The sequence below is a fragment of the Oreochromis niloticus genome, linkage group LG1 (genome assembly GCF_001858045.2).
Source record: "Oreochromis niloticus isolate F11D_XX linkage group LG1, O_niloticus_UMD_NMBU, whole genome shotgun sequence".
In the NCBI taxonomy this organism is placed as follows: Eukaryota; Metazoa; Chordata; class Actinopteri; order Cichliformes; family Cichlidae; genus Oreochromis; species Oreochromis niloticus.
The window spans coordinates 723,154-741,540 of NC_031965.2; the positions used below are offsets into that span (position 1 = coordinate 723,154).

Genomic DNA, 18,387 nt, shown 5'->3' on the forward strand with positions numbered 1-18,387 from the left:
TGTACATGTAAATGGAGAATCCTCTTCACACACTAAGGTCAATTATGGTGTTCCACAGGGTTCAGTGCTAGGACCAATTCTATTTACATTATACATGCTTCCCTTAGGCAGCATCATTAGAAGACAGCATAAATTTTCACTGCTATGCAGATGACACGCAGCTCTATCTATCCATGAAGCCAGGTAACACACACCAATTAGTTAAACTGCAGGAATGTCTTAAAGACATAAAGACCTGGATGGCCGCTAACTTTCTGCTTCTTAATTCAGATCAAACTGAGGTTATTGTACTCGGCCCTGAAAATCTTAGAAATATGGTATCTAAGCAGATTCTTACTCTGGATGGCATTACCTTGGCCTCCAGTAATGCTGTGAGGAACCTTGGAGTCATTTTTGACCAGGACATGTCCTTCAATGCACATATTAAACAAATATGTAAGACTGCTTTCTTCCATTTGTGCAACATCTCTAAAATTAGAAATATCCTGTCTCAGAGTGATGCTGAAAAACTAGTTCATGCATTTATTACTTCCAGGCTGGACTACTGTAATTCATTATTATCAGGATGTTCTAAAAACTCGCTGAAAAGCCTTCAGCTGATCCAAAATGCTGCAGCAAGAGTCCTGACAGGGACTAGAAAGAGAGAGCAGATTTCTCCTGTTTTGGCTTCCCTTCATTGGCTTCCTGTTAAATCCAGAATTGAATTCAAAATCCTGCTCCTCACATACAAGGTCTTAAATAATCAGGCCCCATCTTATCTTAATGACCTTGTAGTGCCATATCACCCTATTAGAGCACTTCGCTCTCGCACTGCAGGCCTACTTGTTGTTCCTAGAGTATTTAAAAGTAGAATGGGAGGCAGAGCCTTCAGTTTTCAGGCCCCTCTTCTGTGGAACCAGCTTCCAGTTTGGATTCGGGAGACAGACACTATCTCTACTTTCAAGATTAGGCTTCAAACTTTCCTTTTTGCTAAAGCATATAGTTAGGGCTGGACCAGGTGACCCTGAATCCTCCCTTAGTTATGCTGCAATAGACGTAGGCTGCCGGGGGATTCACATGATGCATTGAGTTTTTCCTTTCCAGTCACCTTTCTCACTCACTGTGTTAATAGACCTCTCTGCATCGAATCATATCTGTTATTAATCTCTGTCTCTCTTCCACAGCATGTCTTTATCCTGTCTTCCTTCTCTCACCCCAACCGGTCGCAGCAGATGGCCCCGCCCCTCCCTGAGCCTGGTTCTGCCGGAGGTTTCTTCCTGTTAAAAGGGAGTTTTTCCTTCACACTGTCGCCAAAGTGCTTGCTCATAGGGGGTCATATGATTGTTGGGTTTTTCTCTGTATTTATTATTGTGCGATCTACTGTACAATATAAAGCGCCTTGAGGCGACTTTTGTTGTGATTTGGCGCTATATAAATAAAATTGAATTGAATTGAAGTAACTAGTAACTATAATTGAATATTTTTTCAAAGTAACTTGCCCAACACTGATATTTACATTCTCTTCAGATAAAAACACAAACACTTTTTTAATTGTAACATCAAATCAGACTAAATGTTTATTTTTTTAGATTGATAAATATAAAAAACATATTTGTTAACTTTAAGAGTAAAGAGAGAAACTATCTGTATTTCTTAATTGCAAATGGCACCAAATTGTATTCAAAACTGAGCCACACTTATGGAGCTCCACAATTCTTTTCCTGGTGTTTTGGTTGACATCTCTTGATTTTCCCATGTCACAGAAACAGGCTCTGTGTTTTGCCTTATATGCATCCACAGCTGTGCCACCAATTTACTCACATGGACTCTACTAACCTATCAGAAGCTTCTTAAGCTCAGAATGGAATTGTCTGGAGTTTTCTTATTAATTAACAATAAACTTAGTGTATATGTACTCCTACATTTGATGAAAGTGATAAAAAAAAATAGATCTCTCTCTTTATTCTGACATTTAACTAATTCAAAAGATATTTCAGTATTTATCTAAAACAAAACAAGTTTACTTTAAATTGATGTTTAACAGTAAAAAACGTTTTTATGTTTTCTCCCTAAAGTGTAAATATCTGGTTTCACCTGTGAATATACTGCTGTGTATTGAAATTCCTCTTGTTTTGCATAGAAATATACTGAACAACATACGAAGCATAATATATAAAATAACATCTACCTGAGTTTTTTCTTTGAAAGAAGCTCCTTATGTCCATTGTTGTGTTCATCAGTACATAACTGAAACCAATTTAGAGTGCTTTGTTTAGCCCTGGAGGGTAACAAATGAAAATATGAAATAAACACACATGTGAGCTAAGACACTCTAAAAAAAAACAGCATTGTGTTACGAAATTAGTTTCACCCCGGTTCTTTTTTATTCCTCGAGCATCCAGAGACCGCACCGGACTCAGTAGTCATTTCACAAAACCTTTATTCATCTTCATTCATCTTCAGTTTAGCATGCATCTTCTAGAAGGGAAGACGTGCACGGCCGGTGTCCCTCTGCAGATCTTCCACTCTTTTGTTTGTTACAGCCAGCTTTATAGAAGTGACCCCATCACAAAACCCCCATGGTGTGCTGCAAACTCTGTGTCTGTGTCTGTATGCACGAGCACGTGAGTGCCTGTGTGTGCGCGTACCCGTATGTCTATGTGAGTGCATGTGAGTGACTGTATGCGCGTACCTGTGTGTATGTGTGAGTGCACGTGAGTGTGCATGTAGGTGTGGGTGCATCGTAACAGTCAAAGCACTGTGTGTGTCTCTGTGTACGTGACTTCCTGCCGGTCATAAAAGTAATCTCTTCAGTCAATCTACACCAAATTCCTTTAGACAACATACAAAACAGAGTTAACATATTACAAACACTGAGACCCCCACTCTGCATCCACTGGGCCATTGGCCTCTTATTGTCTTACATTTACAGATAAGGTGGAGAGTCTCCTGCAAACCTACTTCTAAGTTGTAACAATTATGAACTTTTATTAAAGGTACAAGCATCAGCATCCCCCAACTGTAGCTTCCTGTCTCCTTTTATGACAGCAGACCCTCAGTGTCCATAAATTCCTTTCCCTCTAAACAATTACACACACTCAGGCCTACAGCTAAGCCAAACTGAAACACAGACAAATCCTTCCCTATTCCTCTGATCTACTGATGGACCCTCTTATCTAAGCAAATTTAACACATTATATTCTAATAATTGTTTTCTTGTACTCACAATTGTTGTTCGGCTTTTCATTTCACCATTTGTTGATTCACTCGAAGAGCAAGTAACGTAATATGGGTCACGTGATCAGTTAGATATCAATCTTTTGTGATACACCGTCATATTTACATTATTTGTAGAGTACGAATGATTTGCTTTGGTACCTGGTCAAACTTAAGCTCTCGTCTGTCTGCAGCAAACTCGCAGGCAGGAGCTTCTCCCTCCTCGCTTACATGCGTAACGGTGCGTTCACACCGAACGCGATAGACGCGACCAGAGCGTCAGGTTTACATGTAAAGTCAATGGAGGAGCGTGATGAAGCGAGACTGTGGGTCCCGCAAAAATTCAGAAGCAGATTTGCGTCACGAAAACTCAAAAAAGCGTCAGTCGCGCGGGCAAGTAGTGCGACTGACGCGTTTGAAGCGCGAATAAAAATACGCGCGGCAGTTTGAGTGGTGCATTTTGTGCATTCGCGTGTATCACGTCTACCGCTCGAGTTGGAAAATTCTGAACTCCAGCGTCAAATCGCACCGCGACAACCAATCAGGAGTCTGGTGACGTGATGCTCTGACCTAGTTCAAAGGGGCAGATCCAGCCAAAGCCATTCATTCTTCATTCAATATGGAGGAAAGGCTCATCAACGCCGTAGCAAACCGCCCGGAGCTGTACGACACCAGCCGCTTTCTCTACCGAGAATTTTAATATTATTTCTAATAAATTTATGTAATGACTAATGTCTCAGTTCTACTACACAGCAAATATTGGCACACAACTTGACACATGTAGAATTTATTTCATATTATACTAATGACAAAATATACTACTATATAGGAACATAGTGAAGACCAATTATTTAAGAGAATAAAGAGAGGTTAGTTTATTTTGGAGGCAAGCTCCATTTATTAAGAAATTTTTTTTTAAAAAGGCAGGAACACTCTGTAGAGGTTTGTGGGTGGCTCTTAAAAGAGCCGTTGTGGGGAAGTCACTGGGACTTCAAATGAGTATATATTAGCACAGGTATCAATGAAGGACTACCGTATTAAACACTTTTTCTAACCGCAGGCAGATGGACAGGCGCTCTGCAGGTGGGATTGAGCGCCTGTAGTTGGTGTTTAGGCAGGCGATGCTGGGACTGATGCTGGACAGCAGCTCCTCAAACTGGGCGAGGGAAAGACGGTGGTACCGCTGAAAGCGGCGTCATCCAGACGCAGCTCCTGGAGCAAGTGGTGAAACTCACCAAACTGCTCACGCCTCTGGAGGACCTGATGGACCCAGGTACGGCGAAGACGTCCTTTATGCTGCTGCTCTGCTCTCCACAGTAAATAGAGAAGGGAGACTCTCTCTTCAAACGCTAGATCAATAGCTGCCATCTTGCAAACATACCATCTAGCACTACTTCCTCCCACATTTCCGCATCACGCGCGTGAAAATTGCATATTTTGAAGCGCGACCAATTAGCGTTGGTCCCGCGTCGAGGTGCGAATGTGCATGCGACCAGCTAGGGGCGTCTGGCATGTTTTGGTCACGTCTATCGCGTTCGGTGTGAACGAACACACTAGGCGACTGTGCTCAGTCGTGCCTGAGCTCAGATCATACCAAAATTAGGGGGAATTTATGACTGTGGGCTATGTGCTTCGAATATTGTGTGTAGTTTTTGTTTTAGATGCCTGACTGACAACTGTATAACTATGAAACAAATTACACTCCAAAAGACCCCGGTCTTCTGAAAAAATGACCTGGGCTTAACCCCCCCGCTCCGCCGATGGTTGACTCCAAATCTCCCAAACACTATGTCGATCTGAGAAAGCAAGACTGAGACAGCGAGACCAAAGTCTGTCGAGACCAAGACGAGACCAAGACCACGTAAAAGTGGTCTCGAGACCTCCACCTCTACCCTCTAAAACGTAGGCAACAGAATTATTTTTTATTATCTTTCACTGTAACAAATTCAAGCTGAGTACATACTGTTATGGCAAATGCAGATGGACCCAGGGAGCAGAACGCACAGAGGCAGAGTTGCGGTGAAGACAGTTTATTTACAGTGAGGGGGGGAGGTATTTACAAGGACAAAGTATATACAACAGCGTATGAATGGGGACGCGGAGCCAGGACGTGCAGGTGACGAAAACACACACAGGTAGTGCACTCGATCTAAAAAAGGAGAGGGACAAGAATTAGGAGGGTCTTGCCCGATAACCGAGAAAAGCTTAAAGTAAACTTTACAGAGAGTTGGAGAGCTTACTTGGTACTACATCTTCTTGAATGATGGTTAGCTGTTATCTCTGTAATTTTCACCTTCAGTGTACAGCGGTCCCTCGCTATAACGCAGTTCACTTTTCGCGGCCTCGCTGTTTCACGGATTTTTTTGTGCCATTTTGCATGCTGGTTTTTGTTTTTTGTTTTTTTTAAACCACACATTGTGTTCTGCGTCCTGATTGGCTGTAGACCATCATCAATCAATCTCGTGCCGTGTCTCCTGTCCAGTACAGAATGCGTTCAGTTTGTCAAATTTACATAAATCTTCGATCCCAGCAGTGTGACTCTGCAGTGCTGTACTGTATGTTTGTAAGTTTCCTCCCCAACAAACACAACAATGTCGACCACCTGCAGGTTGGTTTCATTCTGTAATACTGGACTTATTTTTCTACGAAGGTTTGAACTTTGTGTTTAAACAAGAGAGAAAAGTGTGAAAATGCCTGTCTGAGAAAAGTGTATAAAGTGTGTAGTGAGGAGTTTTACAGCCATAAAACATCTATAATAACTGTAAAAAATAAAGTTGGCTACTTTCACCTATCGCGGGTTATTTTTGGAATGTAACTCCCGCGATAAGCGAGGGACCGCTGTATACAATGGTTTATTCATTTGCTATAGAACTGGAGCTGTTTCTCATTTGGGCAGGTCAGTTTGTTGAGTAGAGTTTTGTTAACCTCTTTTATGGACCCACTCGGTTCTTAAAATAGTTTGTTTTTGTCATTTTAAATTTTTGTAATCATTTTGGCCTTTTTGGGGTATAATAAAACCCTTTTTTTTTTTAAGATTACATCAGTGCCTGTATGTTCTTAGCTCCTTGGTCCCTGATAATCAGCCACTTGTAGTTTACGTCATGGCAGTGGCGGTCCTCGCCTGTTTGGCGCCCCGGGCGAACACTCCATCTCGTCTCTATATATACTGGACTGTATGTAGCGGAGATGACAATAAAGTTTACTTTGACTTCAGCAGCGCGCAGGCGCACCGAGTTTTCGCGTATAGAATTTCGAAAAAACATCGGTGCAAATTATAAGTCTGTATCATGATGTCTGCTGTTTTCGTGTTTGTTGGTTTGTTTTTATTTTGTTTTATTTTGCGAGTTGGTTATTAGATGCTGCTCCAGCCAGCCAGAGAATCCCCCGCCGCCCCGCCCTCTCCTCCCTGCGCCGCAAGCAGCAGGTGCACCTCGCAAAGGGAGGGCGCCCTTACTCCCAGCAAATGGGCGATAGAAAACCGATCGGTGCCTATGCCATTCCCAATATGCGCTTGCTGATGTCGGGGCAGCATGAGTACGGGCATTTTTAAAAAAAAAAAAAATTTTGCCGATGCCCCACCACGATGCCGCCCCGGGCAACCGCCCGTGTCACCCGTATCAGAAACCGCTACTGCGTCATGGGCTCTGCAAAGAATCACTGCAGAAACATCAGGCCTTGGACCTCACATGGTTAATAGGTATACAGCCTGTCTGTGTATTCAAGTTTGCTTACCATTTGAACAATTGACTTCTTCATATCCACCAGGTCAGTAATGAACCCCTAAAAGGTGAGGCTTGGTTGCATTTTAGTCACATGCTAAACAAAAGTAGTTTCAGAAAGTTGAAGTTACCTTTAAAAATCAATTCACCTCCAGGTATTCTGTTCCAGCCTGGTTATAAGATACAGATGAAAACTCCATAAAGAGTAGCCTAACCCTGACTAAACCTATTAGGAGATTAAATGATTTTGTTGATCTTTGTTGGATTCAGCTGTAAATAAGGTCATCAGTGAGTGAGAATTTTCAGGTTCATGCACATTCCTCTGAATGCTTGACAGGCTTCTTGCTCCTAGTTACAGTTGCTAACATTGTGCAGTCGTTTTTCTGTAGGCACTTAACAAAGGTTTAGTTGTAAGTGGAATCAACCTGACAGTGTTTTTTGGTTTAAGTATTCATGGATTCATGGACCATAGATAAGTCTTGGAAGTAACAATATGCATACCAACGCACAACTTGAAAACATCTCTGAACACATAAAAACAAAGATGGTGCTGATTTCTGCCATCTGCATATTCTTTCATTTATTTAACCTCATTTTGTATTGACAATAAATTGCTATTTCCAGACAAAGCCTGGAGGAGAGACGCTAACAAACATCACAAGGTGTCAAACTGGCAGGGAAAGTGCTGCAAACAGTGGGGGTGGTGTTTAAGTGTTCATCAGTGTGTGGAGAATCCAGGCAGAAAGAACAAAGTTGTAAAAAGTGACAAATTACAACCAGAGGAGAAGAAGCAGCTCTGGAGAAATGTCTTGAGGACAAAACAGCAAATTGGGACTTATAAAGTAGCAGATTTGAAGCACAGTTAATCTTTTTGGGGAGTATTCATTTTTTAAAAGGGAAAATGAGTAATGAATTGTTTTACGAGTATTCATCTCTCATCATCTTTTTTCTTTCCTTTTTTAAAGATATGGCTGTTTAAGTTACAACTCAGTATGGGCCTAATATAAAGTGCACATTTTAGCAATAGAACATGAAAATAACCAAAATGTGTGTGATACATGACAAAACAACACAACATAAGGCAAATCAAATTAAATGTCATGCATCCTAAAATGAAAGAGCAGGACTATTCGCAGCAGTGGTGTTACCTGACCCAACTTTTCTCTTCACTCATCAGTTCCATTCGTTTAAATCAGTGCAGCACACGTCTCCCAGCTGTGGCCCGTACTTTAGCTTTCCAGCTTTCAGTTCTCATTTTTCCTGGCTATATTTTGGTTTCAGTGCTGTATTCTCCCAGTAAGACACTGGCAGTTGTGAAGCATGAAGACTTTTAAAACCAGTCACTGACTGTGTGACGACTGACTCTATCCAGCCCGGTCCAGTAAGGAAGTCAGGAGTAAAACAGTTTCTCTTGTAAGGAATATATTTCAAGCTGAACAGCAAACATGTTCAATGACCTGATAGAAAACTCTGAGGTCAAACTTTAACACAAAGTAGTTTTGCTCACTTCACCAATTGGTGCACTTTGTCAGGTTGAATATCGTCATTCAAAGTGCAGATTGTATATAACTCTTCGTATCTTTTTAGAGTTCACTTGCTTGCAGTACTCAATGTGTAGAAGCTGTCAGAGTAAACTACAGATCTAAAGATTTTTCTGTGCCTGCCAAAGCTCACAGGGAGGGAAAGGTGACGGGAAATTCAAAGGATATTCAGCTTCTCTCGTTAACAGATTTCTGCGCAAGCCACTTTTTAAAAATCAAGCATATCTAATTAGATGACTCCCTGGCCAATGACTGGGACATCCCCATGGCATGCTCTATTATACCTGGGTCAGCCGGTGCTTTTCAATAGCCTGGGCAGATGTGGGAGGCTGAATAGTAGATGTAAGAGATGAAAAGAAAGATGTGTGTCTCCCTCCAGCTACTTCTGGACACTGATTGATTGATTTCTTGAGAACACATTCTGCTGTACTCCTGCTAGCTGGAAAGAGGCAGGAGATGAAATGACAAAGGTGAATATTTCAAAATTCACTGTGAGAAGTAAACTTAAAGCAATGCACAGAACGAAAAATAACAAAACAAGAAAGAAAAAAATAGAAAAGAAAATACACAGGAAGTTTATCCGGATATGTTACATGACCAAAGGGAATAAAAGGGAATTAGAGGAGGATAAATTTGACAAATTTCAAATGAATCAGTGTTAATTTTGGGCCCTGAGTTTTTTCCTTTTCTTGGACCATTTCTGTCAGCACACCAGCAACATCAGCAGTTCACATCCATTCCTACACATGGACATGCAGGTTGGAGGAACTGGGGATCAAACCACTGATCTCATAATTACTGGACTATTTAAACTACATCCTGAGCTGTGAAAAAACAGTGTCATTAACTATTTTCAGCATATGTTCCACCACTTCCTATCTTTCTTAATTCAACATTTAATCCATTCATTTCAGCTCACACATGAATCAGTTTACCTTATTATGGCATTTAGCGGATATTTATTGCTACCACACAGATAGGTATTTCTAAAACAAAATAGCTAAGCAGATGATTTAACAGAAAAACAATCTGTTAAGAAACTCAAAGAAAACCTGATCCTAACCCTGGATGAGTTTCTGAAGATCAGATGAAAAGCTGATTAAGGGTGATAACCAACTGATAATGGCAAACATAGTATAGTAAGAGTTTCCCACCAAGTAAAGGGAAGGTGGAACTTTTACTCTGTAGACTACTGGACTACACCAAGTGCATGATCTACTGGTTTAGATCACTAGGAAAGCAGTCTAAGCAGAAATGGCCAGCTCTCCTCGCACACCACCACCTCTTGTATTTCCAGGTGAATAGTGAGGTTTTCAAGCCAGCTGAGAGACACAACATCCCCGGCATGATCCGGGTCTGCCACTGGGTCTCTTCTTGGTAGGAACATGTTCAATAGCCATGAGTAACAATAGGAATGTTGATGAAATATTAAATGACTTCAGACTCATGCTCAGCATCCAAATTGCTGTTGATGCTGCATCACGCCATCTTGCAAATAGAAGACTCTGCTCTTCCCCAATTATCTTCAAAACTCTGAGATGCTTCCAGAGTTGTAGAGAAGTCTAAGGGACTTCATTGGAGTAGACAAGATTTGGCCCATGTTTCTGAAGACCCAGAATCATGTGAGGTCTGCAACATCACACTGAGGTTGATGACAGCGCCTCTGGACTGGCAAAATGAGATGGTGACCTACCTTTATTTTAAGAAGGGGGACAAAAAGAGTGTGCTCCAACCTCACCCTCCACAAATGCCACGGTGTTGGAAAAGAGAAAACTCAGAGGAACTGTGAAAGGAAGGAAGAGTGATATTTGAAAAAAAAAAAAACGTAAAAAATTATGCATATGATGACATTTTAAACAAGCCAGCAACAGCACAGTTACAATCAAAATCAATCTCCACTTCACTGCGGCTCTCTTCACTTTCACTAACTACTAAAGTAAGCCGACTAACACTAATGGCATTCAGTTCTCTTACATCGACAGACTCACTTTCCACAACAAACCCACAGAGTTAGACTGAGTCAGTCACGCACTCACATCGAGTGTTTTAACTCTACAGGTCAAACAATCCTGGGGCCAGCAGTATGAACTGTCTTTGTTAACAAAGAAGTCAGGTGATAATTGATCTTTTCCATCATGAGCAACAGTGATCTGATTTTAAACTGCACACAGCTTGAGAATGTGAACAACAGACCACAGTGAAGGACGATGGTTACCTGGCTGGTAACCATGAGTGGAAGAAAATGGATGGATGGATGTTACTGTGTTGGTCCTGTTGTTCAATTATTCTGTTAATACACTCGTAAAATGGCCACTGTCAAGTTTAATAAATGTATTTTTGATGAACAAAAATGTGAAAACAGTAGCAGATTATGTTTATCATTCCTTAAAATCAACCCCTCCACCAAACTTTACACTTGGCACAATGCAGTCAGACAAGTAGCATTCTCCTGGCAACCTCCAAACCCAGACCCGTCCATCAGATGGAGAAACATGATCTGTCACTCCAGAAACCATGTCTCCACTGCTCTAGAGTCCAGTTGCAGCATGATTTACACCACAGCATCTGACACTTTGACTCCACTTGATGATGCAAGGCTTGGATGCAGCTGACTGGACGTGGAAACCTATTCCATGCAGTGTTCTTGAGCTAATCTGAAGACCACACAAGTTTGGGGGTTTGTAGTGATTGACTCTGCACTGCAGCATCCGCTAATGCCACCCTGTGATTTTACATGTCCTACCACTTCATGGCTGAATTGCATCTTTGTTATAAAACCACTAACAGCTGGAGTTGTGGCACATGTGGCATCCTATCACAGTACCAAGCTGGAATTCACTGAGCTCCTAAGAATGACCAATTATCTCACAAGTTTTTGTAGAAGCAGTCTGCATGCCTAGATGCTTGGGCTGGACACACCTGTGATCATGGAAGTGCTTGAAACACCTGTATTCAATGACTTGGATGTGTGAGTGAATGCTTTTTTCTCCTCGGTGTTACATCACTTCCACTTTCCCATGCTGTCAAAATCAGTGCTGACATCATTGCTCTATTTGCCTGCCTTTTTCAAAGCAGTCAGCCTCCATCCTGCATACTCTAAACCTCGGTGCTCTTCTGCATCCTCTATCTCATTTGTGCTTCCCGCCTCCTCCCCATCTCTGCCTCACCCTCGTCACTCAGTGCTCCATCCAAAAATCTCTAGCCTCCACCAGCGTCTAGACTCGGGGCAGCCCTGTCCTAATTCTTATAATGACTGAGATTGCATTCTGGTATGATGGGTCACTGGGCTCTATTCACCAGGAAGCTTAAGTGAATACTGGGTTTCTATGTTCAGTTCTTCCAAATGATCTCTCCCTATTGAACAAACACTTGTCTTCTGTCTGCATCTGCTCACCGTATTCATTCACTATTCAGTTTTCTTTTCATCACATTTACCTTTTTATTACCTTGTCATCTTTTTAATGTAAGATTCAGTGAATGCTGCATATCAACACGTTGACCTGGTAAATGGCCTGTATTTATATAGTGCTTTAATAGTCCCTAAGGACCCCAAAGCGCTTTACATATCCAGTCATCCACCCATTCACACACACATTCACACACTGGTGATGGCAGCTACATTGTAGCCACAGCCACCCTGGGGCGCACTGACAGAGGCGAGGCTGCCGGACACTGGCGCCACCGGGCCCTCTGACCACCACCAGTAGGCAACGGGTGAAGTGTCTTGCCCAAGGACACAACGACCGAGACTGTCCGAGCCGGGGCTCGAACCTGGTGACCTTTCGATTACAAGGCGAACTCCCAACTCTTGAGCCACGATCGCCACGTTCTCACTCCCAAAGCCTAACATTTTACGCTAGGTGACAAATCGTTGGTATATGACACTTCTGGGCACCCAACACGTCCCTATATTACAAGATCGGAAAAATGAGGAAACATGAGAACCGTTTGGAATGAATCTACACATGTACATTCATTTTACTTAAATCGCTTTGGAAAACACTATCTAACATCATTAGTGCTGGTTAGGGTTAGGGCTGGAATACATGGCTGGAACATGTATGACGCAGGAGCCTCATTCTACTCGATTTCATCCATAACCAAATGCCAAAATACAGACAACTGAACATAATAACTGGAAACTAAACTTGGAAACAGAGAACCAAGAGGCTAGAGACTATGAGACTAACAAGTTACATTTAGACCAGGAGCACGGAGGAAACACAGCACGCTGTGTGTCGCTTGACGCAACAACAAGCAAGGGAAGACTGAGGACTAAAATACACAGGTACGATCACGACAGGATGGGGAATCAGGAAGAAACAGACAGCTGGGACAAATCAGACATAATGAGATGAGGGAAGCCAAAACTAGATACACTGGCGTAGCAGACAGACTATCAAAATAAAACAGGAAATACGCACAGACACGGACTCTGAGACATGAGCTTAATACTACAATAATACTGACACGGTACAGAGGGAACATAAGGACAGGGATGACTTGACAGGAGACGTGGGACCAGGGCAGGCACAGAGACACAGACTAGACACTGAACAGAGGGAGCACGGGAACCACAGCCTAAGAACTAAACTCTAAGAGTAAAACTGAAACATAGGATAATACTAATCAAAACAGCACAGCTGATGACTCAGAACATAAGCCAACATACAGAACAATACCCAAACACCAGAAACTCAAAATGACCCAGAACCATGACAATTGTAGAGGACAAGGGCCCTCTACGATCACATTCGTAGCTTTTAATCTAAGAGCTTACTTTCAAAATCTGTAACATCAGTGATGCTTCATATCTCCAAGCCCACAAATTCTTTTCTTTTTCTTTTCCATTTATATTCATTTCCTTTTTTGCAGCTTAATCAGCAATCATAACTGATCCTGAAATGTGATGACTGCCCTGTTCTGAGTTATTATAAAACTTGTGATTAGTAGCAGGGGGTCACTCGGCATCCTGCAATATAAGGGCCGTTGTTAACAAATTTGCACTAGCTCAGCATGTTGGGCAAAAGAGTGTTTGTGTATGTGCATGCATTTCCCTTCAGAGGCCACAGTTTGCACACAGCACAGCAGCCGTAACAGATGAAGATGGATTAGCATCTCTGTCTGACTGTCTTAGGGAAGCAGAAACTGGATGGAGAAGCCCCAGCGCTCACAGCAGAACACACACATACTCCACCCTGCCAAGGCCCCAGATGAAAGGTTCAGCGATTTTTGGCTGGTTATCAAAACCAAGACACAGCAGTTTCCTCTGTTTCCTTCTATCTGTCCTCCTTCTCCTCTGCTGCTGGGACAGGAGGTTGCTGACTCAGCCAAGGAGTTGCCATGGTTCTTTTCTTTGATGATATTTTGTCACAGTGTTACTATGAGGCTGACTGGAGCTATGTCCCGGAGCAGGGAGCTCTGTTCCCATCTTTCCCATCTAGGCTGAACCTGGGACACCATGTTAGTGACTCATGATTAGAAAACACTGTTTATTGGTATTAAAATGCTAAAAAGTAAAATAATGTCATCATTTTGTGACTTGACCTACTGGTGACTTAGGTATGTAATGTAATTGGTTTTAGAAATAACAACACAGTCCGTTCCCAAGACATAAGCTAATGCCCTTGGTGTACTTAGGCAACGGGATATGACATTAGTGAGACTGATGTGTCCTTACTGTTGTTCTACCCCCACCCCCAACCACATCCTCTACCTCTAAATCTAATCAAGAACTTTTCACTGGGTTAATAAAGCTAGCCAGTGAATGTGAATATTAAAGCTAGTGGAAAAAGAAAACATCTCAGCAAATGGGAGAAAAGGCAAACAAATTGCAAAAGACAAATGTTCCAGTGGAATACAACCATGGTCTACTGCAGGGGTGGGCAACTCCAGGCCTCGAGTGCCAGCGTCCTGCAGGTTTTAGATCTCACCCTGGGTCAGCACACCTGAATCAAATGATGAGTTCATTACCAGGCCTCTGGAGGACTTCAAGACATGTTGAGGAGGTCATTTAGCCATTTAAATCAGTTGTGTTGCATCAAGGACACATCTAAAACCTGCAGGACACCAGCCCCCGAGGCCTGGAGTTGCCCACCCCTGGTCTCTTGGCTGGGTGTCAGGTTTACTGCAGGGTCTCCTTTTCCGTTATAACCTCCGAACGGAACAGCAGGTCCAGTTAAGCCTCCTTAACAGTTAAGCCTAGGATTAAACCACCCAGTTTCCAGTTTGTGACATCGAAACATTTAACAAGCTCTTAAACTACAGTGTTAGAGTGCGATATGGGTAAAATAAAACAGCAGAGACATGAATTATACATAAGACAGCCCTGTGAGGTCTTTCAGAACCTTTTCTTATTGTTATTCAGTGTCTTGGCAAACCTAACCCTTACATGTTAGGGCTCAACGCTGAATTAATTCTAGCCAGCAGTGAGGTTTCTGGGTTGTTAAAGACCATAGGAATAGACTTCAGGGAGTATCTGTAAAATGCAGATTTTGAAGGGGGCACTTAATAAAAATAACTAGCGTTATATGTCTGATGATGATTTCATAAAAATGTGTCAGCCCAGCTGATGGATTTGACCCGACCTCATCTCATGGAGGATGTGTTTTGGGTGTCATTCCAGCGCTTTCAGAGATCAGTCAGTTTGGCAGGTCATTAACTGACTGAGGCAGAGCAACAGCTATCCACCTCTGAAAGGTCAGGAAAAGGTCAGGTTCATACCGTGCCTTATCTGACTGAGAAACACCTCCCACATTCTCTCTTTTATCAACCTCCCATTCTCTAAAACATTTACACTTGCTCTCTGCTGCTTCTTCACATCTTCTACACTCGCCCTCTGACAGTGAGTCTCGTATATTGCAAAGTGTCATGAAACGGCTGTGACGCAGGCAGAATGTAGGCCCAGATGTGGGTTAAGGTTATCCTTAAACGCCACTTTCATTACTCGTCTATATAGAATGATTTAGAAATTGTGCTTCACAGAGGCGGCAAAGAAGCTGTGAAAAGGTTAGAGGTGTTTGTGTAATTGTGCTGTTTCTACCTTATTTATCTAGGTAGAGTAGGGGTGGGATTACAGAGTCATGTTTATAACAATCCTCACAATAACAACAGGATCAAAATACAATAATTCTGCTATATTCTACACATTGCAAAAAAATCATAAGACGTGACAATATCAGTGGGAAAAAAGTTTTTAAAAAGGTTAAAAAGCAGGGATAATATACCTATTCAATTATTCAGCTCTTTGACTCTGGTAACTCAGATTAGACAAACAGATGTTTTAATAAGAATACCAATATGCCAGTGTGAGTTTACTGATAATGTATAGCAAGAGGCAACTGTACTGTGTGTTGTTGAATTAATATTTTAACTCATGTACTTTGTTTAACAGTTTAATCGAGAATGAAATAAGTAGGGCTGCTTTTCCTGAAGCTCTACTTACAATCAAATACAAATTTGAGGCACTGTTTTGACCTTAGTGTTCAAAAATGATAAGAAGTGCTTTATTCTATTAGACTATGTGGTGTCTATAACTACCGTTGCCACTATATTACAGATACAGGTTGAATTTAATAAATGTTAGTAATTAAACTCGCATCTCATGTCTCATTTACACAAGCACTTTTTGCCTTTCTATCTCAGGGGTTCACTATCTTGGCCACAGATACTTCGGCTGACTGGAGCAACCAGGGATCGAACTATCAACTGTCTTGAGCCACAGCCACCCAAAAACCAAAGACACAGAATAGATTCTATTCAAGATTTTTATTTATGTGTTTGCATAATTATCTTACATTGTTGAAACTATTTCAAAATAAGCTTGAGTCACTGAAATCTAATCCTAGCCTAATATATTCTGTAGTAAGTGTAGTATAACTGAAGGCAAATTAAAAGATGCATCTGTCCAAATGCTGACATGTTTTTAAAACCTTTCTCTTTAAATGTTGAAGGTGTTTCTACAGAAGTACAATAAAAATATAACAATTAGACAAACATTTAACTGAAACATTTACTTGCATAACAGAGCAGCATTCCTGCTGTTTGTGGTGTTTTGAAAATGAACAATTTTCAAACAGTACACACAAATCTGGTTCATACTGAGATATCAAATGTTCTGTGAAGTATATTTAGTTTAGCTTTGGGTTGCTCCTATAGCATACCTGCATTCCATGTGCTGAAGACTTAATATATTTGATTTTATATTAAATTAATGCCTTATGAAAAAACTTATGTTCTTGTAGATATATGCCTGTTTGATTTTTGTTTGACTAACTGGGTACAGCAGGGATGGGTAGCACTGTCAGCACTGGATTGGAGGCAGCATACACAACTCAGAAGAACATGAATGTCACAGTTAGGAAAGTGAAACTCAATTATTGTGTAACTGAACGCCGTTATCAATGGTGGCATCATTTGCAAACACAGTCTGCTCTTTGCCAGTAAGTCGGAGACATGAAATCACAGGCTAGCCTCCTTCCTGTTGGGGCAGGGATAGCTCAGTAGGTAGAGTGTCTGCCCCATGATCGGAAGGTCGGGGGTTCGACTCCACTGAACGGCTACCCTGAGGTACCCTGAGCAAGGTACCGTCCCCACACACTGCTCCCCGGGCGCTGCATTGGTGGCTGCCCACTGCTTCACTGGGTGAATGGGTTACATGCAGAGGAGTAATTTCCCTTCGGGGACTAACACAACACACACACACACACACACTTCCTGGCCCAAATCTGAGCTGAAATTGTGACCAAGCACAGTTTTGACTGAGTTTTGACTTTGGTGGACGTTTGCTGTAACCTTTTCTTGAGAAAACATTATAACTGAATGCAGTTTCTCCAGCTGCAACCTTTGAATTACCTGCCCACCAACCACACATTGGTTGTGCTCTTTACTTACTGTCATGATCCTGGATCGTTGACCCAGCGTTTTGTGTTTCATTTTGTTTCATCTTGTGTTTGGTGTTTATTCTGATTCTGTATTAATTCTTTGGGTTGGTTGTCGTGTTTATTATCCCTACCTGTGTCTCCCCTCTGTGCTCCGTTCAGGTCCCTGCGTGTTTTGTTGTAAAACAGTCTGTGTGTTTCCGGTTTTACTTTGTAGGTCTGCTTCTCATCATGTCCATTAGTGTCAGCTGTGTCCACCCCTGCATGTCATCTACTCGTTACCTAGTGTGTATTTATAGTGTGTGTTGGCTTCTGTTCGTCGTTGGATCGTCTGTGTTTCTCGGTGCAACGATGTCTCTCTGCATTCTCCACTCGCCGTCTCATGCTTAGGTTTGTCTTTTAGTTTTCCCAGTCTAGGTTTTTTCAGTCATTTGTCATTCCTCACTGCCTGTTCTGTCGCTCCACTTCTGTAAATAAACATCACTCTCATCACCAGTCAACTGCCTGCATTTTGGGTCCTTTTCCTCCTACACCACACGGCTCACCCCGCCAGCCGTGACACTTACTGGGTGCACAAACAGAAATTTGAAGTTCTTATGTCTAATTCATGATTTAATCCATCACAGCTGCGAATCATGAGAACATATGCCCTTGGAATAATAAATCCTTACAGCCATACAAATCCATTACATCAGTAGTAATGTACAGTATGATTATTAGTCTCACAGGCTGTTTGCATTAGGTTTGCAAAAACTCAGAGCTGAGGAGGGAAAATCAGCTCATTTTGTTGAGCCTGTGGTTTAAGCAGTCAGACAAATTGATGCTTTAGTGGATTGTAACTTCTACTGAACAATGACATTAGCTTCAGCTTGAATGGGTTCATTCCATCTGTTCTGACACCCTGTGGATGCATCAATTGCATGTAAAAAAATAAATACATAAAATTCACTTGTGGAAAGAGCTGTTTGGACTATAATTGCAAATAAAACCCCCGCTGTAAGGGAATTTATGAAATCTCCTAAAATCTGAAGAACAACAAATAAAGTGGAAATG

The 18,387-nt window shown here is 41.8% G+C and overlaps 1 long non-coding RNA gene across 1 annotated transcript; it reads right to left on the reverse strand.

The window, feature by feature from the left end:
- Nucleotides 1–7,477: 7,477 nt before the first annotated feature.
- LOC102083328 (uncharacterized) lies at nt 7,478–17,600 on the reverse strand. Its single transcript, XR_266816.4, has 3 exons — nt 17,469–17,600; nt 10,149–10,238; nt 7,478–8,894 (listed from the first exon to the last, which is right to left on the reverse strand). It is a non-coding gene; the product is annotated as an uncharacterized LOC102083328 (long non-coding RNA).
- Nucleotides 17,601–18,387: the final 787 nt, after the last annotated feature.